Source organism: Peromyscus californicus, unplaced genomic scaffold (genome assembly GCF_007827085.1).
Source record: "Peromyscus californicus insignis strain IS unplaced genomic scaffold, ASM782708v3 Scaffold_11__1_contigs__length_118956290, whole genome shotgun sequence".
NCBI lineage: Eukaryota > Metazoa > Chordata > Mammalia > Rodentia > Cricetidae > Peromyscus > Peromyscus californicus.
This window is the reverse complement of record NW_026294402.1, coordinates 83,851,354-83,877,889: the sequence shown is the minus strand read 5'-3', so window position 1 is coordinate 83,877,889 and position 26,536 is coordinate 83,851,354. Positions and strand designations below refer to the sequence as shown.

General features: G+C 41.7%; 1 protein-coding gene across 4 annotated transcripts in view; it reads right to left on the bottom strand.

Moving 5' to 3' along the window:
• The window catches only part of Mthfs (methenyltetrahydrofolate synthetase), a 266,405-nt gene that overhangs the window by 203,070 nt on the left and 36,799 nt on the right, over positions 1-26,536 (bottom strand). The gene's annotated exons all lie outside the window — the stretch shown is intronic.

Genomic DNA, 26,536 nt, shown 5'->3' with positions numbered 1-26,536 from the left:
ACTGCCCTTGCCTCGACGGCTGACAGTACTAATGCAATGCTATCCTTTCTGGACAAGCGGGACACAAGGAAAGCGACCACTGTACTCTGCCAAGACAGGGTAAGATGGTCTTTCAGAATTCCTGCTTCTGAAAATGGTCTGTCAGATACTTTAGGCCTGTAGCCAATTTGAATGCACCAACAATGCTGAGAAATATTAGGTGACTGTCCAGGCTGCCAGCTGTCTCCGTCTACTCTCGCAAGATTCCCGAAAGTTGCTTGCATCCATCTACCATTTCTCAGGTACCATTATATTCCTTCTCAGGTCTTTGATGGGATTGAAGACTAGCAGTTATAGTTAAACCTAGTAGATAGAACATATTAAGTATTAGATTCAGGTTCTTTAGGATAGGACACCTTTTGGAATGATCTTTGTAACATGCCATTTACCTATGCTCTATACTTCTCTGGATAATGGTATGTGTTTCTTGCTTGATATTGTTTGCATTGGTTGTAGTTCCACCTTATCTAGGTCATTATCCCTCATTATTCCTGGACTATATTTGATAACCATTCCTTTGTATATAGTCTTGTATTAGGTTAGAACTTTCTTATTTAGACAAAAAGGGGGAGATGTAGTGGGTAGCCATTCCAGCTTTGATCTGTAAGTTCCAACCCCCATTGAGACTTCGGCAACTGTCACGCCTACAAGGCGGGGCGAAAGGAGGCGCCTGGGGACCTGAGATCTGGATCGGCGGGCTCTCGCTCTCTGTTGCGGGACCCTGGACTAGAGAGGTGTACCAAGCAGAGCTCCAGAGAACACCGCTGGACTGCGATACACCTTCCCCAGACTCCGCGACCTACCTATCCCTTAATTTGTAAGTTACGCCATTAAATAAATCTCCTTTTATCTACGTGGAGTGGCCTTAATAATTTCACCAATACTAAACAGTTGGAGTTAGTAATAAAGAAGGGATAGCTTGCGAATCCAAAGAGAAGTAACAGAGTATTTGGGCTGAATGAACGGAAAAAACACGCACAGGAAGTACTGGGAGTGAACCAGGGCAACACATGAGACCCAATGGGACACAAAGAAGAAGGCCAAATCACATGATTGGGCTCCTACACAGGAAAGGTCATTGGGGAGGTAGTCATTTTTATAGAATGACAGAATTTTCCCAAATTGACAAAGTATGTCAAACCGCAGTTTCCAGAAACGTTACAAACCTCAAACAGAATAAATACAAAGAAAATCATTTTTTTATCCACATATAGTAAAGCTATTCTTAATTTTAAAAAAGCACTCAGGAATTTTTACTTTTATTTTATTGTAAAAAAATTTAAAACCAAAGCTGAAAGCGCATTCAAATTTTAGTTCATTGATTTATCATTAATTTTATTCCATTACTGATTAGTTACATACAAATCTCTGAACCTGAGCCTTAGCATGGGCAGCTGGAGTGTGCTTGTTACCAACACATTCTGGACCACTGTACTCATCTGTTTTCTGTTACGAACAACACAATACCTCAGACTTGGCAAATTATGAGAGGTTTACTTTGGCCCACAGATCTCATTCAATGTCAAGGGCTACACCTGGCCTTGGCTGGAAGAATCCGACAGTAGCTGCAAGTATCACATAGAAAGAGACATGGGGAACACATACATGTGAAAGGAATGCATGCACACATTTTCTCATCTTTCTCCCTCTTCTTATGAAGTTACCAATAGCACTCAACCATTGGCAGGAAGATCTATGGCAGGAAGATCACAACTGAGAAAAACCAGGCAGGGAATGGGTTCTGTTTGGCTCTCCCAAACAGAAAAGGAGTGACCCCAAGCCCTTCTCCCCATTTTACTGTAGGTGGCCTTACAAGATATTCAGCAAAGGGGTGGAAGCCTCAAACAATGAGAAATAAATAAAAGAATAGGAACATGATAAATAACAGACCCAATGCACAACAGCTGCCATAGGTAGCTCAAAGTGTACGCTGGGCACTGCCCCTCTGTCCTATATCTGTGTTCAGGAGAAGAGCTGAGGTTTAATAACATCCTCTCCCAGTTCCGTGGGGGACCCTCATAGAGCTGATACAAGTGTGGCCAGCAAGGACACTTTAGTCAGAACTGTCAAAGGATGGATATCTGGCCAGTACCCACATTATAAATAAAAGACAATGAAAATGTGACTAGCCCTTTTTTCCAAAAGGCAGAATTATCCTCTTGACCAAAGTCTGTCAAACACTGTCAAAAAGGATCAACAGTTACCTTTGACTCTGTTTCTAGAATCAGAGGAGCCCATGTGGGAGGGGGACCTTTCCCAGCTTGTGAGCCTGAAGGCTGTTTGGTCTCCTATATTTCTGGACCTGTGAAACAGCAGGTAAGCAGCATTCCTCCATGGCCTCTGCAACAGTTCCGGCCTCCAGGTTCCTGCCTTGAATTCCTGCTCTGACTTTTCTGGATGATGTACTACAAAGTGTAAAATGACATAAGCCCTTTCCTCCCCAAGCTCATTTTTGTCATGGTGTTCTACCACAGCAACAGAAACCCTAAGATAAGTCTGCTCTTTGACAAGGTACCTTAACTCCATTATGGTTGTAGTCATGGACTCCAGCTTTCTGGGCACTACTGGAAACATTCCACAGTTCAGTTTCTTAACCCTGAGGATCCTATTAACCTGAGCCTATATCTGCCTTGCAGCTGCCTGGACAGGAACAGGTACATTGGCATCTATCCCTCCCCAAACCACATTTAATCAGGACTGCATACCCCTGCCATAATTGCCTCTCTGACCTAGTGCTAGTTTTATTGTGAGGCTCTTGCCTCACCCTCACTATAGTTACAGGAATTCCACTTTATTGCTCAAAGACTATCCCTAGAACTTACAAGGCATGTAAGTAACTGTAGTAGCCTAAGGATTTTCAATAATATGAAGACAGTGAAATGCACCTGGAGCAGTTGTACTTTGAAATCATTAAGCCCCATATCTGCTGACCAGTGCTCAAGATGGAACCAGTTGGTTTCATATCAACAAATCCAGACAAATGAAACAAAAACTCTAAAATACCAAAGGTACCAGTGATTTAGGTGAGCAAAGACTAACAAGAAGATTTGACTGGTAGGACTTTAAAACGAATGTCTGGTTGTGACTATCCTGGTTGCTTCCATTTCTAGAAGTACACATGACCATCTGATTCTTTGTATTTGGTTCCTGATTTTTTTTTTATTTAAAAGGTTTTTTTTTTTTTTCTCATTTTACATACCAACCACAGTTCCCCCTCCCTCCCCTGCTCCTGCTCACTCCCACCTTCCCCCTACTCCATCTCCCATCCACTTCTCAGAAAGAGTAAGGCCTCCCATAGGGAGTCAACAAAGTCTGGCATATCAAGTTGAGGCAGGACCAAGCCCCTCCCCACTGCATCAACGCTGAGCAAGGTGTCCCTTCATAAGCAATGGGCTCCAAAAAGCCAGTTCATGCACTAGGGATAAATCTGGTCTCACTGCCAGTGGCCCCACAAACTGCCCAAGCCACACAACTATCACTCACATTCAGAGGGCCTAGTTCAGTCCCCTTCAGGTTTCCCAGTTGTCAGTCCAGAGTCAGTTAGCTCCAAATAGGTTGGATCAGCTGTCTCTGTGGGTTTCACCATCAAGATCTTGACCCCTTGCTCATATGATCCCTCCTCCTTCTCTTCAACTAGACTCCAGGAGCTCTACCCAGTGCTAAGCTGTGGATCTCTACATTGGCTTCCATCAGTTACTGGATGATCCCTGAATTATTAACCTGTCAGTTTTGTTTCTTCTAAGGTTCAGGAGTTCCACTCTAGAGGATACCTCAACAAGGTTTTCAACCACTGCCACTGGAAGCACCTCTTTCTTTAGCTCACTAGACCAAACAATGTGGCTCTTCCACCAAAACTGCTGTATAGGACAGACACTGTGTGCGACACTGTTATGTGACAGACTTTTCCTGGGAACACACACAGCTACTCACCTCTGAAAGGGAACCTGTGACAGGCCAAAGTAACACCTGCACTAACACCCAACACGGCCAACCACTGAGGATTATATTAGGGTTACTGACAGAAGTATGGATGAGGGGTTACTTACAAAGAGCCCAGATAACTCGAAAGCAGCTGCATCAGCCAAAAGTCTACCTCAACATAGGTGACCCCTGAAAACAGCAACCCTGGGGCTTCCCAAAACTGCAAACTCTCCATGAGGCTCTCCATGCAGCTTGCACACAGCTCCACACTCCGAATTGCTACTTGACTGGTCAGAGTCTCCACCCTCAACAACTCTGTACTTCTTTCCATAGGGTGGGATAGGGGCCCTCAAGAATCTTCTAAGTTTCTGTTTTTAGGAACCATGTGACTTTTTTTTTTTTTTTTTTTTTTTTTTTAACCTTCTGAAGCCCATTAGCCTCCCCTTCCTCCCTGGAGGGAATATTGCATTTGAAGTAAACATTGCAATTCAGAGGAAAATGCCATATAACAGACACTTTGACTAATTTCATTTGATATTAAAACTGGGCCTAAGTCTGTGTAGTTTATACAATTTACTACAAGTCAGCTATTGCATTTTGTGCTTTATCCATTTTCTTTTTCATCCTTTATCACAAATCTATGAAGTAGATATTATGATTATTCCTTATTTTATAGAGGGAAAGAGAAAGTGGTTTATTTATACAGTTATAGAGGTCATAAGTAGCAGACAGCATCTGAAACTGTCCCACTTTAGAATATATACATAGCTTCTAAGTTGTATTGTCCCTAAAACCCATGTCTGACTGTGGTGCGTTTACTCAACCACCCCCACAGTTCCCCAGAGTTTTCTTGAGTGCGAGCAGCAGGAAATATTAGATAGAAGGATTTATTGCGGAGAATATCGCGGAGATAAACAGATAGAAAATAAAGGATAGCCTCGAGAGGGCCTGGAACCTATTCCAACGGGCCCCGACTGTCTCTGCCCCAGGGTTTTTATAGAGACGCCAAGGGGTGGAGCAAAAGACCTCCTCCCCCAGCACAGCCAAGTGCAGACCATCCCAGACACCTGCACTTAGGCCCGTGGTCTAATCATCCTCTATGCGGACCTGCTGGGTAAAGCCACGAGGAACCCAAGAATGGGCTCCCACAGGTCCCCCTTTCTTAATATATAAAAAAGTAACTATTAATGGCTTACAGCAATTACAAACAGGTGGCTGTTACACCTCCCTGTATGGGAGTAGAGGATGATAAAGATGGCATTTCTCTTTTGAATTAGGTCCAAGGTGACTACAGCATCTTAGCTGCCTCAAGCCCTTTCTAAACCAAAAACTCTTAAGGCGACTACAAACTTAAAGAATACCTTAGCTTCATCATTACCATTAACAGGTTAACATAAATACTGCTATATATAGTCACAATTCTCTCAGTCTTACAACTCAAAGCAAACTCTTAACAGAACCATTTGAATTAGCATATATGGTGCTAAATATAGTTAACAATTTTCTCCGTCTTACAACTTTAACTCAATCATTTGAATTTTCTTGCTAATAGAACATAGGAAAAACTTCAATGTATTCACATCAAACTTAAATATTTCCTTAACTCCACAAAACCAGGGTGCATTAATACAATAGGGTAAATATAATTTCTGCAAACATAATTCAACCTCATAACTCCTCCTTTTCTTTATAATTTTTTAAACAAAATCTCAAACCTAGTTAGAGGAACCCAAACTTATACAACTCCTACAAACCCATATGGAAAAGCAATATTTTCAGTCTAACCATTAACACTTTGAAAACTTTTAGCAAAACATCCAAAAGCAGTTTCTTAATAAAACTCTTTACACTTTAAAAGTAGTCTCTTAGTATACCCCATTTGCATTTCTTACTAACAAAAACATGACATTAATCCACTCAAACAACTTTTGAAATTAGACTAAGGAATATTAACTCTCCCCCTTTTCTTTATAATTTAAGCAAAATCTCAAGCCTAGTTATAAAACCCAAACTTTTCCATTTAAACAGTTCCATTTTTAACCCAATTCCAGAAAACAGTTCCTAGGTCATTACTATGAATAAACCAAAATTGTTCCATTGCAATGAAATCTCTACTGTTCATTTCATTTCTTAAGTCCCAAAATTCAAATGATAAATTCTGGTACGAGCCTTCCAAATATGAAGAAATCCATCACCAAAATCTTTTTGTAGTTTTATCTCACTTTAAGTTCAAAAAGTTCAAACAAGAAATAAATTCTGGTATCAGGCTTTCACTTCCAAATATGAAGAGACGTTTTTCAACCAAAACTTTTTGCAGTTAACAATTTTTGTTCAAACAAGCGTCTCTGAACTTATTCTTAAGCCAGAGACCTTTTTAGGTATAGTAGTATTCTAAACAGCACCGTTTTTGATGTTAGCTCAGGTTTTTCTGTGTTGCGTCGATTTTCCATGGATCTCAACTGCGGATGCCTTGTGCTGGTTCTGGCGTCCGCCATTCTTAGCTTCTTAGCGGCTTTTGGAGCTTTTGAAAACCGCTCAGACTGCCTGCTTTGCAGTCTCCTAGGACACTTCCTTCGTGTCTCAGGTTCTTTCAACCATATACATTAAGAATAGACTCACACTTAACATTTACACTTTTTCACAAACTCACATATAACGTATTAATATCTACTTATTTATACTCCTTAAGGAAACTATAGAACTACTTTAGCAAATATATTTCTTATTACTTCTTATTTCTTATGTTCATTCCATCTTATTTCTTATTTAAAGTTACATTTACAACTAGCATCTTTACTTCTTACAAGCTTATTACTACATGTCTTAGGACTACCTTAGATTCTTCTTGCAAGCTTATATTCTTAAAGGAACTCTATAGATCTATTTTACAAACTTATATAAGGCTACCATTAGCATATATCTAATTTAGCAAACACCTAAAGATTTCTTTAACACAGATCTAACAAGACAGAATTTTTACAAACTCACAAATCTTATTTTCATCTTTTTCTACTTCTTTCTCTTAATTATTATCACTATCTCTATTAGAAAGATTCTCTTAACTAGACAGGAAGTACGTACATCATTTCTAAAGTTTAGAGTTTATAGTCACCTTTGTTATAAAGCACTGGGATTTAGTGAGTGTTGTTATAGAATTGTGATAGTTGTTGCTAGGGGACTATAACCTTCCCAGGATGATGCCACACTCCAAAGTTGCCAGTTCTCTCAGCCATTCCGGACCGGCAGAGATGCACTGTCAGCAGTAGACGGTTTTTTACTAGAGGCTGTCCCTTCACCCAAATTCATAATACTCTCCTAAGTGCTTCAATTCAGACAAACGTTTCTATTACAGTAGTACTTTTGGTTTGTTCTACTGAAAAACTTCACTTCACACTGAGGGTGAAATTACCGTATTTAGCTTCTGTAAAGTTCTTCGTCAAATACTGCACAGCTATTAGGTGATATAAAGTATTTTTCTAAAGGAGCTAGTAAAGCCAAAAGCGGCACAGCTCCGAACTGTATTTAGTATTTTCACTTCATTAGCTTTAACTCCTGATGTTATTAGCAGCTGTAATACTTAGCATTGATTTTTTTATAAGGAACTTTCAGGTGAAGCAACTCTTTCGTAAGACAGCTAGATTTTCTGAAGTTTGTTTCCCATCTACAAAGCAGTCATTTCTTTTTGAATGCCTGTTTCTTATCCCCTTAATTAGATTTGCAAAGGAATCACTCGTTGCAGGCTGTTTGTTCAAGAGGTAAATAATTTTTAATTTCACATAAGTTTCTTCATATCTAAGACAACGTTCAGTGTATAAACTGCTCTCTCTTGCTTTCTTAAGGATTTTAAAGTGGCTTGTTTGCTCTTAAAGGTAGCTTTTTGTCATCCAACTACTGTAAAAACTTTGCACAGCTATTAGGGTAAATAAGGCATTTTACCAACGGAGGAGCCCCAAACCGTGAAGCACCTAGTTCCATAACCTTTCAATTTTTCCAATGGAACTGACACTTAAACTCTTAGAAGATTTTCCTCCTTATTCTTTTAAAAGCTGTGTTTTAAATTTACCATGAACGTATTTTTGAGCTGACAAAAGTGTTTCAGGGCAATGTCGCCATCTTTAGCGGAAAAACTACCTTTCCCAGAATGCATTTCCCTTATATTAGTCCATAATATTATCAGTCCCTTAAATCAGTCCTTTATATCATTTCCCTTATATCAGTCATTTCCCATAGTTCTTTTTGGGTCTGAGAGTCAACTGGTTCTCTTTTACCAGAGTTGCTTACAAATTCTTGCCCGGGAGGTTTGAACCAAGTTTTTTGCTTTTGCAACGGGAGATTTGAACAAGCATTTTACATTTTCAGCTATGGCACGTTGGGAGATTCCCATTATCTCCTCAGCTGGCTTCAACAGGTGTCTCTTCTTCATTTGACACTGGCCCCCAAATCAGAACTGCACCTGCCTCGTTAGCGCGCATTGAGATGGGCAATTTCTGATAGCAACTTTCCTCGGGGCTTGTGCTTGCCTTAGCCAATCAGTGAAAAACATTTACAACAGAGCTTTTCCATAGCTCCTTCAGAGATTTTCTCCCACTGATTTTATTCTCATTTTGCTTGTTCCTCCCTTCCCCAGATGCAGAGCTTCAGGTATTTGTCTGCGGCTCTGTTCCTCTGCTAGCTGCCTTTGGAGGTAGGGGCTTTTTTTCTCCCCCCCGAACCTGCCTCGAATTCTAGCAGCTTTTCACAGGTCACATATTTTCTGGGGAGGAATATGTCCCTTCTGTTTCTTTGGAGTCTTTTTCCCAGACAGTTCCCAGTTTGGTCTCAGTTTATCCCCTCTACCCCAGAAACAGTTTCCGACACTACAGTGGCGGCTTTTCCTGGTACTGAAGGTAGGGCTTTTTGTCCGTTTTCGGGGTCTGTGTGGTTTACGTATAGACTGAAAATCTAACAAGGTAGGTTTTTGCCATCTCTAAACTCCCATTAGGACAGGTGTTTTTTCCCTCAGGCCTTCACCTGGCCCAGTCCCCCAGTGGGTTGTGTTTGCTTGTCTGGGTGCTCAAGGACAGAGCTTATGCCAGAGGCAATCACCCCTCAGGGCTACACTCCCTCATCTCAGGGAGTCAGTTGAAACAAAGCTTTTCTCAAAGAGATGCTTTCTCTGACAGAAAAGAAAGCTTTGCTCTTGGATAGTTCTGTTCTGCCCTGGCTGGGCTCTTTCCCCAGACAGCGTTCTGACTCGGCAGCACAACTGCTTCAGACAATTCAGCTTTAATGTTTTCCCAGAAACGTTCTTTCTCTGATAGGAAAGCTTTTTCTCAGATTTTTTTCAGCTGTGGACCTATCAACCCGGGACTTGTAAGAAAGTGGACAACTGTGCTGTTCCCACCGGCTTTAGTTTTTGTTCTTTAGCAGTTTTCCCCTGGGTCCTGCACCTTCCTGACTCAGCTCTGTGCTCCAGGAAGTTTGCAACTGCAGGAACCCTAGTATCCCCGAAATGCACCCCAACTCAGAGATGCTGGCCAGTCACCTCTGGGTTTTTGGTCAGAAGCGGGGATACAGTGCTAACAGTTTGCATTGCTTCAGGGGATCTTTGCATTAGGACGATTAGGAGCACCTTGTCATTCTGAAATGCTCAAACAAAACCCTCGATGCCTCAGCTCGGCTGTAACTGAAAAGCTTGGCTTTTTTGCTTTTCTCAGGAAAAGTTTCCTGCCCTATTGGGCTCTCTGTAGCTCTTTACCCACTCTCCCAAGCATTTCCCTCAGGGTACTCTGACCCACTGTCTTTTACTAGCTTGAAGAGACAGAGCTTAGAAGAGGCTTTTAGGAACTTGTCCCTGCCTCCTGCATTGCAGGGAGGATTTTTAAAGCTTGAAAGAGAACTTAGGTTTTGCTGTCATAAGAGGTTTATTTTCCCTTAGAGCTAATCACAGGTGGTCCCCATACTAATATTTTCAGGTGATTCTAATTTGTCCTTCTGAGAGAAAGTTAAAGGCTTTAGTTTTTAAGTTTGAGAACTTTTGAGAAAGATTAAGTTTTTTAGAGAGATTTTCCCCCAAAATTTTCCAAGAAAAGCTTTATAGTTTAAAAGATTTTTTTCCCCCCAGGAGAAAGACGAACTTTCCCCAAAACTTCCCAACTTTAAACTTTGGCTTTTTACACCCCCATTTTTGCCTCGGGGAGAAATCACTTTCTCCTGCCGCTTGGACTTAGCATTTCAGCTGTCCCCAGGTCAAAAGCTTCCATAGGCAACTTTTTCTTCCCCATAAGCTCAGAGAAGAGCTTTTTTACTACCCGTAAAGCCCAAAGAAAGATTTTTTTCCCCAGTTTGCATTCATAGCCCCCAAAGTTAGAAAATTGTAGAGTTTTTCTGTCTAGTTGCCTTGCTTATTTTTTCCTACACAATCTTACACTTCTAAGTTTTTCCTATACTATTTCACTACCCTATGCCTTATGCCTTATTTTTCAGATAGAAATTGAGAAAGCGATACAAGATAGAAAATGTTGACAGAAGAGAATTTCGCTGCAGCATCGGACATGCTTCCAGTCCGCTTTCCTTTTCTCTCGAGGATAAAACCCCTGCCTCTCAATATATATAAAAAATATATATTTTTCATAACACCGGCATGCCTTATCCACTGGCAGGGCTGACTCAGCACTTTCGCCAAAAACTCTGTAATAAAGCTATTATTTTCCTTTATCTTTAGTCCCTATTACTTTGTCTTTAGTCCCTGTTCATTTGTCTTTAGTTCCCCCTTTTTTTAGTCCCTTTTTTTCCTTTAGTCCCTTTTTTTTCTGTTTTTCTTTAGTCCCTGTTCATGGCGCCATTCTGTGGGGCGTTTACCCAACCACCCCCACAGTTCCCCAGAGTTTTCTTGAGTGCGAGCAGCAGGAAATATTAGATAGAAGGATTTATTGCGGAGAATATCGCGGAGATAAACAGATAGAAAATAAAGGATAGCCTCGAGAGGGCCTGGAACCTATTCCAACGGGCCCCGACTGTCTCTGCCCCAGGGTTTTTATAGAGACGCCAAGGGGTGGAGCAAAAGATCTCCTCCCCCAGCACAGCCAAGTGCAGACCATCCCAGACACCTGCACTTAGGCCCGTGGTCTAATCATCCTCTATGCGGACCTGCTGGGTAAAGCCACGAGGAACCCGAGAATGGGCTCCCACATCTGACCCCCTCAAAAGTTCTGTCACCCCATAATTAAATGATGGCTTCTGTAGCATCTATCTGGTAGGTGGTAGAGTGGCCTGTAGAGCAACAGGGCCTGTCACTTTCTGGCTGTGCCACTCTATGCTGTGATTTTACCTAGAATCTTCTGTGGCCATTATTTTATTGATTTGGAAAACAGGGACAATGATGCCCAGCTTCAGATTGGAATGAGATGGCTGCCACAGTGGAATGTTTCAGTCCCACTGGGCTTGGAAAGACCTATGCACTATGGCCACAAGGCCACTGTTTGCCTTATGGACCCCATAGACAGCTTCTAAGAACCTTTGTGGCTCAGCCTGCAAGGCGACTCTGTGCCACTGACTATGGTATGTCCAACGTTCATTTCCATCAGCACAGCCAACCAGTTCATTATTAAAAAGCTCGGCTAGCTTTACTTGTTATATAAGATATCAGGAAGAGCCATACACTTATCTATGGATTTTTCAATAAACTAGGAAATCTGGTCATCTCATTCTCTGAAATGTTCCTTCTTGATGGCTGAGGTTGATGGTAGGATATTTTAAACTTTTCTCTAAGCTTTAGTGATTAATTGGGCGGAAATGCTTTTCTAGGTGACAATAATATAGGCAATATCAATTCTGAGCAAATATGTCAAAAGAAAAATGATATATGAAACTCTACCTTCTCGTTTGTCGCTATTTTTTTTTTTTGCGGGGGTGGGGGGTTGGAGGGGAGTCCTGAAGCCCACCATCATCTTTGTAGCATCCTCAGGAACTTCTATAACATTTAGGAAACCAATACATCCCAGTAGCCCTTAGCAGAATGCTTCCACTGTCCTGTCTTCTGCTGGATAACATTTGAGGATTTTTACATCATGTGACAAAGAGCCTTCCTTTGCAGAAAAACCTATCCCTCTCAGGTTCAAGGCGAAGGGGACAGCTGAGGAGGGATAGAAGGGAAAGGAAAGAAATACAGATAGAAAAGCAACATAAGGGAGGTATAAAGAAGAGCAGGAAGAATAGGCAGGATAGTTAAAGAAATGAGCTAAGAAGAGGGGAATAGGGATGGGAAGTAGATGGACCATATTCAGAGGCTGAAAAGCAAGAAATAAAATCATTTGATAGATGCCTCGAAGGTTTGCAAGACATCAGGAGGAAGTAGTCAAAGTCTAACAGAATCAATTAGCGATCTGAGAACCCATGAATTCACAGCTCCCTAACCAGAAAGAATTAAATCTCAGGGAGAAACCCCCACTGGCCTAAGCCCTGATTGGAAGGAGCTGGTCTCTGAAGACTAAGCTAAAGGAGTCACTGTCACCGGCCCAGGACAGAGTGACATGTTGATCAGGCACAAGCCTGGAATGGAAAGCCATGGCCCTCTCCCAGCCTTCCTGTCTTGGGCTTAATGGCTTTGTCTTTAAGTCTGCCACAGACCCATGAAGCCTTTGTGGACTCAGGTACCTGAGATAACTCAAGCCATTAGAACCCAAGACACCTCATGTACGGGTCCAGGACAAGGGCCAGGAGTGCTCACTTTCCCAGCAATCTAAGTGAGAAACAAAGGACAAAAGGAATGAGTACAAAGACTTTGGTTTTAAAATCATATATACTTGGTTTTATATCCTGAACTGCCACTGACTTATAAAAACAGACCCCATCTCAGCTTTTTATAAAATGGGGCAAGTACTACCTCATAAGGCTATAAAAATCTGATGAATGAACTCATCAGAGGCATGGAAAGCCAGTCTTGCAGGTCCATTTCCCTGGCTCTAGGAACACATATGTATAGACTTCAGCCAGAGTAACATCTCTGTTCTCTGTCTCCAGTTCAAAGGGTAAGTTTTACAGACTCAGCCTCTTTTTCTTTCCTTCAATCTGACTCCTTGTAGGAAGAGTGTCCTGTACCATATACTGGCATATTCTCTTGATGGGGAAGCCAGCCAGTATCTGGCCAGTAGTGATCTGTTTTGTTTTTGTTTTTAAGATTTTACCTCATGTTTCCCAATGCTGCTGAACTCCCTAAGTAGCTGAGGATGACATTGAACTCCTAATCCTCCTGCCTCCACTGTCCAAAAGCTTAAATTACAGGTGCCACTATATCTAGCTTTATATGGCTGGGTCTGATTCAGGAGACTAGCAGCATGTCAGCTGCCTGTCAATCCTATATGAACCAAATTGATCCAGCCTTCTGCTTCTGATCTCTGTGACTCTCTTGAATGAATGACTCTAAGTTCAGAGGGTAATAACTGGTAGCTCCTGTTGCATAGGAACAAAACACCCATTTAACCTGTTATGTGCACTTTCTCCTGAGACGGGGCCCTCCACTAAGTCTGGTAGCGGTTCCTCCAGAAGGAACACTTCGCTGCTAAATTAATTACTCTCAAACAGCAAGAATCAGCCTGGGAGCCTTAAGTCTCCCTTTTCAGTTATGTACCATTGGGGGAAAATGTCCCTATTTCATTTCCAATTTACCACTCAGGGTCATGACAGCATCCTGATTATTGTCAAAATATCTTCTTAAATGAACGACTGTATCCTCTGCTTACAGCGCCTATCCTCACACAGTATATCCAAGTTCTTCCTGTAAGAAAACTTCAGAGACATAAGCCTTCCTCTCATGTGGGGAGTACGTTCTAAGATGCCTGGGGTCTACAAGAAACCACAATAGTACTGAGTCCTATACACATAGTTGGTTTCCCCTCTAAATAGCTACCCACAGCAGGGCTTATTTTATAAATTAGGTATAGCAAGAGATTAACAACTAATAATTAGAGCAACCACGACAACTGTAATAAAAGACAGTGGATGGGCCTCACTCTCAAAATTACTTTTCAGTGTTGCACTCCTCTTTCTCCGTGGGATGATGTGAGATGATGCAAGGGCCATTCGAGGAGATGGAGTAAGGTGAATGATGTGGACTGATGTGGGGCTGGGCTAATGTGTAAGGATAACCTAAAGCAGTGCAATGCAAGTCACAGCTGGTCTGATACTCAAGCTGCTCAAGGACAACTTGGCAGGTGATGGATACAGCGCAGGTATGTGGGACAAATGGATACTTCCCATCTGCAGGGCTCGAACTGGGGTAAGAGATTCCATTACATTACTCAGAACAGCATGTGATACACATAACTTAAAATGAATGAAATGTTTGCTTCAGGAATTTCCCTGAAGCATATTCAGGCTATCATTGACCATGTACGGTAGAACCACAATGGGAGTGGCGAACACTGTCACTCCTCTTTCCCATCACTCCTCTAGGGTATTCTGTTCACAGAGACTGGTTTCAATACAAGTGGAGACAGCCATGTGCTCCCACCCAGGAAGTCAGATGTTGGAATATGAAATAACCTGGTAGCACAAAAAATGTTTTCATATTTTAGGCCTCGGTGGCTGCCCTGCTTTTTGTCCTGCCCAGGACAAAACAAATTTTGTTCAATTTGGCAAGGTGGAACCCTGTATCCAGAGGTTGATGAGAGAGAAATCTCAGGAATAACTCCTGTAGGGAGAGGAGGAAACAGGACTGGGCAGAGAGAGACTTGGAACTGAAGTGCTATTGCATATAGTACAAGGCCCTCGGGCTGTAACTGGGATGTCCTTTACAGAAATCCTTTCTTAAAACCATAGGGCAATACTATTCAGGCCTCAGGAGCAGGGTGCCATCAAGAGGGGCCTGAAACCTTGGGCAAGATGCCTCTCTATCCAAGGGCAACTGTTGGATAGGACCTCAGCTCTGAGTTGTTAGCAGCCAACATCCTGGTCACTGAAGAAACTATAACCCTATCTCGAGGAAGAATTGGGAATCATCTCATACTGGCTAGGGCTCTGTCCAATATTTCTTTTTTCTTATTGAAATTCAGTCCCTGCTTGAAGCACAAAACAAAAGCTGACACATACAGACACAAAGATACGTCAGGCCCTAGGCTCCAATTTACCCCCTGCTCAGGGAGAACATTCCTTCACAACATCTAAATCAAAATTTATCTTGCTACCTCACGTCACTCTCATCCCCAAACCAGAACAGGAATATGAACCCTTATGACCAGGAACATGTACCTGCTGCTACCCAGTTGGAGCTTCTGCTTGACAGTGACTGTGACTGTTACCTGTCTGTTTACAATAATAAAGTATAGAAAGATGCTAGATGACACTTTCCTTCTTGTAGTCTCTAAAGTGAGAACAATAGATAACAAATATCCACAGTGTCTAATGTGATGGACATGTTTAGCCTGAATCCTCAGAAAAACAGGCACCCAGGACAAGGAATTGTGTAACTCAGTATGAAGAAACAGCAGCTGGGGAGTGGGAAGAGGGAAACAATAGAGGAATGTGAATTAACTAGCTTATCACTACCATGGGTACAGAGGTTCAATGCCTGGAATTCATGTTAGGTTGAGAGGAGAGCAGATTTTATTAGTTGCCTCCTGCCCTACCTTGGTCAAGCACTGCTCCTTGAAGAAGTCACACCTTCACACTTCCAAGTCTACACATGGACCAGAGTGATGAAAGGGGCTTTTTCAGGAGACTTATTTAAAAGTGACATCCCAGAGTAGAAAGCAATGCAGGCGAGAAATACTATACCAATCATGGGATAAGGAAAGTCCCCTGATAGAATGTAGGTGTAACACAAGAGGGGGCATGTCACACATCTATACAGATTTTTTAAGTAGGTAGCCAGCATGGTTCTTGACCAGTCCCCACCAATAACTCAGCTTCAGGGTGAATTTGCATGAAAAAAGCAAGCCATGATCAGATTCTTTGAAGGAAGGGAATTTGCTGGTGTAGAAAGTGCTGTTATTCTCTTTTCCTTCACCATGGCTTCTTGCTACTACTCCAAACCAATGAAAGGTTCCTTTAAACCGAAGGTGTTAATAAAAGAGGAATTTGTCTCCTAGCAGAATCATATGTCCTGGTAATTACCACAGTCTAGAAGGAGAGTTCCTGGAAGACACATGGTTACACACATTTGTGAAGATGGTAGAATTCTGAAAGCTGTGCCCTGTCTGGAAAAGTCATCAGAGCACATCAAGCATGGATAATCTGGAAACTAGGGACACTTGCAGCTTGGTGGGACAAACATACAGCTAGTAATCTATTTAGCTAAGTGGTCACCTCACGTGGAGACCATACAAAGCCATAATTAAGGATGGCCAGATTGAATGAGGGACTGGAGGGTGGGGGTGGACAGGGTGGACACTAATCAAAGCTGTAAGTGCTCAGCTAGAGAGAAGTGCAACATGCAGTCTTTACAGAGCTTCCCCCAAAACTTAAATAGAAGCTCTATGAAAATCAGTTGAACATGTGGTATGTGAAGGCTCCAACGGCCAGGTAACAGCAACAATGAGTTAGGCCAGCTTTGCCCCTTTCCTATTAGAAATTTGAGAACCAGGAGAAAAGCTACGAGAAGGGAAAAATCAAACACTACACTAAAACCCACTCCCAACACTGAGCTGCTAGGGAGAGGGGCACAGAAACAAACAAAAATCTACATAGATGAGGATGAAATTCCGATCAAAATGTTCTTTTTTAAAGAAAATGGAACTTAAAAAAAATCTGAAAGATAATAATCAAAGAGGTAGTATCTTGAGACACCATGACCATGACAACTCTTATAAAGGAAAATATTTAATTGGAGCTGGCTTACAGGTTCAGAGGGTTAGTCCATTATCATCATGGTGGGAAGCATGGGGGCATGATGCTGGAGAGGAACTGAGAGTTCTATATCTGGATCAGCAGGCAGCAGGAAGAGAGAGACACCAGGCCTGGCTTGAATATCTGAAACCTCAAAGACCAACTCCAGTGACACACTTCCTCCAACAAAGCCACACTTCCTAATAGTGCCACTCCCTATAAGCCTATGGGAGCATTTTCATTCAAACCACCATAGGTAGTTCACCCCAAAATATGTCCCTAGGAAAGAAAAGAAGTTCCCAAAGGTTTGAAGAAGAATGGAGTTCTTAGTTGTTCCTTCCAGGAATGAGATTTATCCTTGAAACTGCATGCAAGCTCTGGTCCTCAAACTAGCACCTGGAGAACCAGAGGCATAAGGGAGCAGAAAAGACACCTGGAATCAATGGCACACCAGCTGAATGCTGTTGCCTGATGGCTTAGACCGCCTTCATCCTACATAGCTCTGTTGTCACAGGCCAGCTCCACCAACAAAAACCCTCTGCAGCTGTAAACAACTGGCTTTGATTTTCATGGCTGGCAGGGGAGTTTTTAAGCAGGACCACTCCCTGTCCATCTCTGACATTAATCTAGTTCCACATTAGTTTAACATCTAGAGATCAGATTTGGGATCCTTGTAGAAATGTTTTTCTCACTTTAATTTGTATAAGAATGCCCAGGGGATAGTTGTTAAAAATGATTATTCCAGTACCTTACCCTACAGATACAGACTTAATAGGCAGTCTACAGAAAGCCACTTGAAATTGTGTTCTAGAAAACATGTTGCCTGGCAGAACTTTCTACTTCGATGAAATGTCCTATCCCCAGGCTATTCAAGAATGGGCCATAGTCACAGCTATCATGTGGCTAATGGAACCAAGGATGGTGATTCTCAATTAAAGATTTCTTAAATTTAAATTTACTTAAACAGCCACTTGGGATTAGTGCAACCATACTGGTGAGTAAGCCTTAGAGTCTTGCTAATCAGGGGCAGAGCGAACATGCAGCAGCATCTGGGATCTTGTGAAAAATGCCAAATTTCAGGTCACACCTTAAGGCAGCTAGACCAGTTTTCACATTTTAACCCAATTCCTACATGAACCAATAAAGTCACTGTCCACTTTCTGAAATATTTTGGTGCCTCTTTGAACAATTCTGTTCTGTTCTATTTGTATCCTACTGTAGAAAAATGAGTTCTTAGAGTTCTTACGAAGCATATTAGATGTGAATGTAACTAACATTACTGGTCTGGAGTTGGGGGTGGGAAAATTGCAACTTGGTTGGAAAATGCCCTTTGTGTATGAGAGCCAGGGTTTGGATCTTTACTCTGTAGGCAATATAGAAACAATAAAGGCTGTTAAGCAGGCAGGGAACGTTTTATGGATGTAATGCTTGCAAGCATGGAAGAGAGCCTAGAGGACATGGTCATACTGATAAGTAATCTCCACATTCCACTGGCTCTTACATTACATATATCTACAGGAAATGGGGTTTATCTCATCTTATCCTAGATTTGAAGGATAGCAAATATTTAGGAACTACAGCAGTGCATCTATTCTACACAGTCAGCATCATGAGTATATCAACTCAGATCTTCAGAACAATGCAGTATTCTTTATCTCTAGGCTCAGGGGGAAAGAAACACATCCTTGAGTTGTAATTCTAAAGAAAGCATTTTCCTGTGATCAACCAACTAGCCATCATTTTACAGTATAGTCCTTGCATTTTCATTCACTATTGCTTTGAAAGTGTGTTTTTTAAACATATCATGTTAACACTAAAAGCATATCCCTGACACATAAGCATATTTTTTCCTTTGTATTGGGTAGTCTGTTGTCATAATAAACCAAAATGTTAAAACAGAAAATAGTTGTGACTGGTGGTAGGACAAGGGAGAAGATGTCATGGGGGGGAAAAAGGGTGGGAAACTTAAAAGAAATTCCAGTTTTCCTTACTCTAGTCCTGAGACTCCTTTGATAGACTTCAGATAGGAAGTCTCAGCCAGCCTGTAAGGGGAAAAACCAGCTCCCACAAAAGGATCTGTTGTTTCCTTGGGGAGAGCATTTTTAAAGCAGTTTGTCTCTTGAGTAGAAGTCACAGAGATGAATTTAAGTTTCCTAAAAGTGTAGACTGACATCAGCCACTCACTCTGCCATTTTGAAGGTTATGTCTGGTACTATTTAGGGTCTGTGCTTGAAGGACACAGATGTGGGAGGAGCATTTAGCCACTTTCTGTCCATTGAGACATAATAGTTTCTACTCGGATCCTTCAAAACAAGGACTCGCCCACTGTACCGTGTAGTCTCTACTAGACCAACCTTCCCCAAATCGACAAGTGCCTTTAAAAGATTCCTACGAGATAACAGCAGAGCAAAGATAACTCATCAATCACATGGGCACAGATGAGCAACAATTGCTGACACTTCTGTTTCTGGTACAAGCTGTTCACGAGCTTCACAAGGAAAACCCTAATGTTTTTCCATGAAGTCAGCTGAAGAATTTGAAATGATCACAAAGATTTTTGTCCCAAGTGAGGATTCATGTCCCTGTGCTCCATGAGGGCCTTCACATCTCACACCCATAGCAACAAGTGTGACATCACCATGACTGGCAAAGACGATGAAGGCAAACTCCCCTGTTCAGCAGTGTATCACATCCTGAGATGCCAACTTTAAGGGCTGTGAAACAATGCTCACTAAATACAATGGCAAATAATGATCTATTTTAAAAGTTTTCTCACTTAATAGAAAAAGACAGAAAGTAGCATGCCATTTAAGAGGACAGAGTCTTCAGGCCAAAGAAATAGGAGTGACATAGTGACAAAGCAATGAGAGAAAGAGCCAGCTACATCCTTTCGTCAGGAAGCATCACAGGATGACACAGAGAAAACACTTCTGACAAGCTCAAGACCTCAATGTGAGCATAAACTGTGCAGGGCGGGAGGTTGAGTAAAAGGACACGTTTCCTCTTCTAGTGCTGCAATCAGGAAGATTTTAAAGCTGAGATAGGAGAGAGCTGGGGACAGCTCCATCTAGAAAGTGCATGCTGCACAGAGGAGCTTCCTTGAAATCCCAGGGCTGGGGAGGTGGAGATAGGCAGAGACCTGGGGCTTACTGGTTAACCAGCCGTGTGAGCTCCCAGCCAGGGAGAGACCCTGTCTCAATAAAAAAGGTGAATGGTTCCTGAGGAATAACGAACATCTGAGGTTGACCTCTGACCGCCACATACATGTACACACATATGTAAGTGTACCCATGTGAATAAAACACACCTACACGAGATAAAATAGATATTTCCCAAAATACATACCTTGAAAGTTTCCAATCCCCGATGGAACACCTTCTTTGACTGGACTCTTTGACATGGATAATGGCTTCCACATGAAGGACTAACATATAATTTATAGGCGAGAAATGCCCCACATGAGGCAAGCATCACTAATGTGGTTACAAAATTATAGTTTAAAATAAGTAAAACATTTGCAGCTCTTTGTGATATGTTGAGAATTTTCTGACTTTTCTAGACTATAATGGTAACTGGTAAATTGCTACCTAAGTAAATATTTTCAAAATATGAATATGTATAATTTGAATCTTCCAGGTAAATGGCCATGTTCCATCAATAACAGAAATGGGAACTACTTTAAAAAGGGGACTTGTGATTGAAGATGTGGTTCTCAGGCAGAATGTTTACCTAGCATATGTGGCCCTGAGCTTGATCTCTGATGGGTGGAAGGAAAGGAGAGGACAGAAGGGAGGGAAGGAGTGAGGCAAAGAAGAAAGGGCGGGAGGGGGAGGGAAGGAGAGGAGGAAAGAGAGGGGGACAGCAGTACGGTGTACTTACTGAAGATGCCTATTTGCCATGACTATATATTGTGTAACTGAACTGCAAAATCCTTGTGATGTCCACACCCTTTCATATCTGCACAAGTAAGACAGGAAGCATATCTTTCTAACTTGGTTTAACACCTTTCTAAAAATTTCAATAAGCTGTTGATTTACTTATAAACAATATAGATGGGTCACCTTTAATTGCAGCAAACAGAAACAGGTGGATCTCTACGAGATCAAGGTCAGTCTAGTCTACATAGTGAGTTCCAGGCCAACTAGGGCTCCACAGTGAGACTCTGTCAAAAAAGAAGATGGGTAACATCTTCTGATTTGATGGGAGCCATAAGCCTAAGCGACCCTTAACACATATGCTGCCATATTTGGGCTTCTCTCCTCTTTTCTTAGATCTAGGCCTTGCTTAAGTCTCCATAGCACCAGAACCTCTTCTCACAAATACCAGAACCTCTTCTCAGATACCAGGTGAACGAGCTGCAGTTAAGCAATTAGGCAGTTAGGCAAGAGTAGATAGATAACCCCCAGAGCAACATTCCCTGCTGGCCGAACAGCCTATAATTAAGTCCCTTCCTGCTTGCAACCCCCTTTGCCTACCTATATATGCCTTAAGAGAAAAATAAAATTTTGGAGCTTGATCAGACATCCTGTCTTACTCTCATTCTTTGTGTCTCTTGTCCCTCTCATTCACCGGCCCTCCCTTTAGGTCCCCGTTGAGGACTCCGCTGGCCAGATGTAAAAATGGCAAGTCTACATAAAGAAATGGACACTGGCTAGTCAGACTTTAGAAAAAAAAAAAAAAAGAAACCCAAAAAACAAAAACAAAACAAAACAAAAAAAAACAAAAAACAATCAAATAAGTGGCAACTAAAACTAGAAATGTTAGTGCTATGGCACTTCTTTCACCTGACCCTGCTTGTCCCAGAAGGGAACTATAACAACCCTTAAAGCTAATTAATGGGAGATGCACTTGTTTGTTTTACATGCGGAATTGAGTCTTTGCTGAATATTTGGCAGTGCAGATGAAGAGCATCTTCAATATGCAACAGAGTTGACCAGTATTTTGACTTTATGACTGTCAGTGTCGAGACTTCCATTTCACATAAATACATAGTGCAACATGGTCAAAATGTTTAGGACATTTCAGAAATTGCTGGAGATTCTGTCCTAATCCCAAACCAAAATGCAATTAATGATTTTTTTATAAAATTTAAGTCAGCAACTCTTACGCAATTTTTAAAATCAAATATTTAACCCAAAGATATATTCATTTGATGATGCTTACATGCTGAGAAATTTTGGCAAGAAAATATTAAATGCTTTGTTTTCCATAATTGCTACTATGCTTCTATGAGAGCAGAAATCTTTGTATGTATAGTAATAGTAAAAACACTAGAATTCAAAACATACATTGCTCTCCAAGCTGAGCGTTTGCAGACAGTATTCATCAGCACTAACTAACTGGTGTGATGATGTACACACTGTAAAGTGCACATCATATATTCAGAACCAAGGTTATAATGAAGTCTTGTGATACAACATGGGCCAGCACTGCCAGAAAAGGCTTGGATCCAAAACATGCTCGATTTTGAATTAATTTTCAGTACTCACACATTCAAAAAACTTTAACCTTTGCCAATTTGTGTGGAGGGGGGGCAAGGGGGGGTTGGAATCCCTAAACTCAGTTACACAACTCCCATAGTTTAATAGGATTGCTGTGGTGCACATCTGTAATTCTAACACTTGGAAGGCAGAGAAAGGAATACTGCAAGAAATCTGTGGCCATCAGCTCTATTATGGAAAGTTCCAACCTGGTAGTATGTAGTCTGTCTTAAAAATTCAAAACCAGGGAGATGGTTCAGTTTAAGAGCCATTCCTGCTCTTCCAGAGGATCCAACTTCAATGCCAGCAACTTAAGTCTAGCAACTCACAACCACCTGTAGAGCCAACTCAAGGGGATCTGATGTCCTCTTCTGGGCTCTGTAGGCACGATAAGTGCACGCGCGCACACGCACACACACACACACACACACACACACACACACACACACACACACACACACCCCAGACCAGACCTCATCAGAGAAGTTGCAGCAGATGATGATTAATGAAGTAACTCACAACTGGTCCAAGTAGAGAGAATGAGTGTCAATGGAGTGCTCAGCCATCTGTTTGTATATCACACCTGTTCCCCAAGGCCCAGGGACCATTGCAGGACAGAAGAAAGAAAGATTTAAGAGCCAGAAGTTAGAGAGGACCAGAGCTAAACAGTGTCTTCTGGACACGACAGGACATCCTCACTCCTGAACTCAGAGCAGTGGTCGACTGCACAAGATCAAGCCAATCAGCATTCTAGCATGGAGAAGGAAGGGATTCCTGAGCCTCTACCCCTAAATGAGGAGCTATGGACAGCTGATGGCTTCTGGGGGAAAGAGAGTCTGTTTTCTTGTTTGTTTTGTTTTTATTTTTGATATTATAATTTAATTACAAACATTTCCCTTTTCCCTTTCCTCCCTCTAAGCCCTCCCATATAATCCTTTCTGCCTTCCTTCAAATTCTTTTTTCATTAATTTGTATTACATACATATATGTATTTGTATGTACCTATATATTCCTAAATATAACATGCTGAGTCTATACAATGTTACTTGGATGCATGTTTTCAGGGGTGTGGCTTCTGGTAGGTCAATGACACTCCGGTGGATAATCCCACACCTAGGAGTATAGGGATAGCACAAACAGGAGTCATAGTTATTTAAAAATGAATGAATAAACAAACAAACGAATGAATAAGAGGGCATGAATTTGGGGGTGGGTAGCAAGATGAGGATGGATCTGGGAGTAGTTGGGCAATTTCGATAAAAATACATTGTATGAAATTCTCCAAAAACTAAAACAACAACAAAACCTAGACAAAAAAAAAAAAACCTCTTAGAATAAGATATGTAAGACCTACTCTATGAGTTAGAACCTATACTGTTATTCATTCTCAGGGCCAAGAACATGTGGCTAGATAGACCATAGGCCCTAGACACACCTAGTACTATTATTCCACTAAATGGACATAGTATTAAAATAACTCCAAATGACTTATTGCTATACTCGTAGATCAGTCCACCTATCAGCCCTCACCAGATAGGCAACTTCCTGCAACAGATGGAAACTAACACATAGACCAACAACTGGTCGGTGCAAAAAGAATAAGAAACTGATTGCTCCGGCTTAAGTGATATGTTTATAACACCCCTCTCCCTAAGGCTCAGGAATCTTCGAGGCAGAGGGAAGAGAAAATTGCAAGAACCAGAGGTGGTGGGTGACATCAAGAAAACAGCATTTTCTGGCACAACTGGGAAGTCGTACATGTGAACTCAAAGTGATTATGACAGCACGCACAAAACTTGCACAAGCTCAAGCCAGACAAAGGCGCAGCATGGGGGAGGGGGTGACGGCCATAAGGTCTCACTCCTAGTCGAGTAGCTAGTACTGACCCTTAATAGGTGCTGAGAGAGAGAAAGTCGGTTTTCTTTTTTCCCGTAGTGTTACTCTTGGTAGGCAGACCACACTACAGGGAAGCCCCACACCTGAAAGTAGCTGAACAATACAACTTGGAATCAATAGGTTTTAAAGGAAAGAAAGAGAACGTGAAATTGTGTGGGTAGGGATGTAAGGTGAATCTGACTGAGAGGTACAGGGGAATGAATATCATCAAAATATGGTCATTGTATGAAATTCTCAAAGAATTACTAAAATATGATTTTAAAAAGATATAGTGAAAAATATATTTTAAAACACAATTTTATATTACTATATCCTTTAAAAAATATGGTAAATTTTATACACTCTACTTCAGTATTACCATACCCTTTTGGTATGCGTGTTTTATGGTATGCGTTTTATTATTTAGAGGAACATTTACTTTTAAGCATAAAAAGAAGCATTTATGTGCATAGAAGCCCATGGGAATGACAATCACTCTTACAGGGCAGAAGGTCTAAAACCTTACAGGTATAAGAAAATGACAAAAAAATATGCAAAATATGCAAAGACGGAAATTGCCAACAAGGAAAAGGAACACAGACAATGCAACTCACAGATACATACTGGCCAAAGCAGTGTACCTGAATTCCTGGAACACTTGTTCTGGAATAATCCAATCCTATGGCAATGCTGAGTGAGCAGAACCTCAACAATGAATAGTAACCACCATAAAATCCAGCGCATGTGCCACAGAGGCAGGGCAGCATTGAATCGAGTTCATTCCCTCATCAGGAATTATTCACCATTTATTTTGTGCTGTGGGATGGTCTGTATGTCAAATGTGTTGCTGATTGGTCAATAAATAAATCACTGATTGGCCAGTGGCCAGGCAGGAAGTATAGGCGGGACTAACAGAGAGGAGAATTGAGAGAACAGGAAGGCAGAAGGAAGGCACTGCCAGCCACCGGCATGACAAGCAGCATGTGAAGATGCCGGTAAGCCACGAGCCACGTGGCAAGGTATAGATTTATAGAAATGGATTAATTTAAGCTGTAAGAACACTTAGCAAGAAGCCTGCCACGGCCATACAGTTTGTAAGCAATGTAAGTCTCTGTGTTTACTTGGTTGGGTCTGAGCGGCTGTGGGACCAGCGGTTTGTCCTGACTGTGGGCCAGGCAGGAAAACTCTAGCAACAATTTTGTGTTGGGGTCTGTACTGGATCTTGAAATGATTATGTATTTGTCAGAGAATGTACTTTGAGGAGCTATAGGCTAGTGGAAGAATTAAACATACACCCATGCAAACACACCATGAGCAACTAAATTTCAGACATCTCTACAAGGAACACACATACCCCCACATCCCCCCTCCACCATCTCTACACAAATATTTTAATATCTGGGGCCAGGATATATTCAATCAGTCCTTTATATAGGAGGATATGAGGATTAATTGTGAATTATTCTTAACCATCGATGGACTAGGACTTCATATAGTTTAGTTTTAGTTCAATTAAGCACAGTTCTATAATATACATCATACACTTGTTATGGTTCTGGTGCTTTCAACACTTCAAGATTAAGTGGCGTATTAGGGGGTGGAGCCTAGCTAGCAGAAGTAGGCCATTGGGAGTAGATCTGTCCCTGGTTCCTCTCTGGTTAAAGGTTTCAGTTAGTATCTGGTTGCTGGTTCTCCTCTACCTAGATTAACCCTTCTCCTGAGACTTTCTTCATTCTTACAGTGTGTACTCATTCCTTTTGTATTGCTGTGACAGACATCTGTCAAAAACAAATCAAGAGGGGAATGATTTGGTTGGGCTCACAGTTTCAGAGGGTTTCAGTTCAGGAATGCAAGGAAGGCATGCTATGGAAGTGTCACAGCAGTGAGGGCTTCATCACAGCAGATTAGGAAGCAGAAAGTCAGAGAGGAACCAGGGGCAGATCTACTCCCAGTGGCCTACTTCTGCCAGCTAGGATCTACCTCCTAAGGCCCCACTTCCTGCAAAATAGTGCCATCACTGGGGACAACTGTTCAAAACATGAACCTGTGAGGGCATTTCAGATTCAAATCATAACACATGATGTCCTACACTGTGGTGCTCATCCCTGGGTCATAGATGTCCTAATCACACAGCTAAAGTGTCATCATACTCTACATCATCAGGTGTGTGTGTATCTAGAGTTTTCTGCCTGGCCCACAGTCAGGACAAATCTCTCTCACCTGCCAGTCCCACAGCCGCTCAGACCCGACCAAGTAAACACAGAGACTTATATTGCTTACAAACTGTATGGCCGTGGCAGGCTTCTTGCTAACTGTTCTTACAGCTTAAATTAATCCATTTCTATAAATCTATACCTTGCCACGTGGCTCGTGGTTTACCGGCATCTTCACATGCTGTTTGTCATCATGGCGGCTGGCAG